Source organism: Schistocerca serialis, unplaced genomic scaffold (assembly GCF_023864345.2).
Source record: "Schistocerca serialis cubense isolate TAMUIC-IGC-003099 unplaced genomic scaffold, iqSchSeri2.2 HiC_scaffold_1192, whole genome shotgun sequence".
NCBI lineage: Eukaryota > Metazoa > Arthropoda > Insecta > Orthoptera > Acrididae > Schistocerca > Schistocerca serialis.
Genome location: NW_026047395.1, coordinates 237,501 through 240,000, shown reverse-complemented (window position 1 = coordinate 240,000; position 2,500 = coordinate 237,501).

The following is a 2,500-nucleotide window of genomic DNA, read 5'->3' as shown; positions in this document are numbered from 1 at the left end:
GAGCTGAGCAGCCGGCCGCCCGGGAGTGTGTCCCGGGGGCCCGCGCGAACACGCAAGCGTCCGCTCAATTATTCTGCAAACAGGAGGAGGCTGAGCTCCCCTGCACAATACACCTCGAAACCCTCTCAGGTCCCGGCGGCGCGCAGCGCCGTCCTAAGTACTTGGTCGGGTTCGAGAGAGGCGCAATCGCCCGGAGTTTGGCGAGTAGACGCTTTAGGTGCGACCACCCGTGCTCCCAACTGAGCTTGCCGCTGCCGACAGAGGCCCGGGAGCGTGCTGTCGTGGCATTGCCGGCGGGAGACAACACGCGCCACCTACGGTGGCCGGCAGCTCCAACGCCAGCGCCACAGAAGGACAAAAGCCCCACTTGGGTGCCGAAGCGAACTCTCCCAGCACAGCGCACGCGCCAACACGTCCGCACAGCTGCGATACAATCCACCTGCGAGAACCGCAGAGGCGACCGAGCAGCAGACGGCGTCGCGGCGCCGAGCGCCGGGCGGCGGCGCATCCTCAGCGCACACAGTCCTCAATCGGACCAGCACACTGCAGATGTCCACCGCGCTTCGCACCGGGCCCGCGAGGACCTACTTTGGCCGCACGGCGCCGCGTGCAGGGTGCGCCGGCGCGCAGCTACGCCGCCTGCCGCCTCCGTCGGCCGGCGCGCCTGCCACTGGCCGCCCCCACCAGCCGGCTGTAGCGCGTGCGCCCACGCACCGCGCGGCCAGCACGCCGGGAGGCCCCCCCTCACCGGCCGGGGACGGTCCCACCCAGCCACCGCCGCGTATCGCTTCACACCCACATGCCATTCACGTTCGTGGGCATGGTGGGTATCGCTGAAACAACCGGTTGGTAGCTCAACCGATCGTCGCCATCACTGATTCACCTCTAGCGAGAACAACCGCACCACAACGGTTTACCAGTTCTTCATTTGCGTAACGTCACCAGCAAACGTAGACGTCCATCGCCATTTGCAAATTCAACGATTGTTGCATGCCTGTGTCAGGTGTCACGACACACTATGTCTGCCCACATACACGCAACAACATGTGCACGCTTCGCGAACACGTGGAAGGTGGCCCCCGTACGTATGCGATGTCCATTGCGCGAACGACTGTCAACCGGCCTCTGTCGCATGTCGCAGATGTGGAACGCAGTGCACCATGCTATCACGGTGTGTGAGAAGAGACGACTACGTCTGACAACACGCGCCACTACATCAACAGACGGCTCATGCCGATCGCCATCCACGGCATACCATACTGCAATCCAGCTCTTATAGGGAGACGACATGTAGCTGAGTGCACAATATTTGGACCGTATGGTTCGCCGTTGTTGGCGCAGTCGTGGTACGGTCACACATGTACCACGATGTATCATTCAGTACATGAGGACCAATGTGCAGTACAGTGTGTGATTTGGACGTACAACATCAGCGGACAGTTGACACAAGCCGTACCACAACGTAGGCTGTGCTTCGCCATGCGAATGCCAATGAACAACTGCGAAGGGCATTGAGCATGTACGTCCTGCTGCCATCCGCATTACAGTGTATAGCTGCAAGGTGTTTAACATGAAGCGATACTCTGGGGACCGGGCAGTGCGAGTAGCAAACTATATTGCGGGGGTTGCAGTTAGGCAACACTACACTAATTTAACGCGTCGTATGACAATTACAGAGCAGGTTAAGGCCCAACGTGTGTTGGGTTAAGGCCCAACGTGTGTTGGGTTAAGGCCCAACGTGTGTTGGGTTAAGGCCCAACGTGTGTTGGGTTAAGGCCCAACGTGTGTTGGGTTAAGGCCCAACGTGTGTTGGGTTAAGGCCCAACGTGTGTTGGGTTAAGGCCCAACGTGTGTTGGGTTAAGGCCCAACGTGTGTTGGGTTAAGGCCCAACGTGTGTTGGGTTAAGGCCCAACGTGTGTTGGGTTAAGGCCCAACGTGTGTTGGGTTAAGGCCCAACGTGTGTTGGGTTAAGGCGCAACGTGTGTTGGGTTAAGGCGCAACGTGTGTTGGGTTAAGGCGCAACGTGTGTTGGGTTAAGGCGCAACGTGTGTTGGGTTAAGGCGCAACGTGTGTTGGGTTAAGGCGCAACGTGTGTTGGGTTAAGGCGCAACGTGTGTTGGGTTAAGGCGCAACGTGTGTTGGGTTAAGGCGCAACGTGTGTTGGGTTAAGGCGCAACGTGTGTTGGGTTAAGGCGCAACATAGGTTAGGTTAAGGCGCAACATAGGTTAGGTTAAGGCGCAACATAGGTTAGGTTAAGGCGCAACATAGGTTAGGTTAAGGCGCAACATAGGTTAGGTTAAGGCGCAACATAGGTTAGGTTAAGGCGCAACATAGGTTAGGTTAAGGCGCAACATAGGTTAGGTTAAGGCGCAACATAGGTTAGGTTAAGGCGCAACATAGGTTAGGTTAAGGCGCAACATAGGTTAGGTTAAGGTACAATATAGGTTAGGTTAAGGTACAATATAGGGTAGGTTAAGGCGCAACATAGGTTAGGTTAA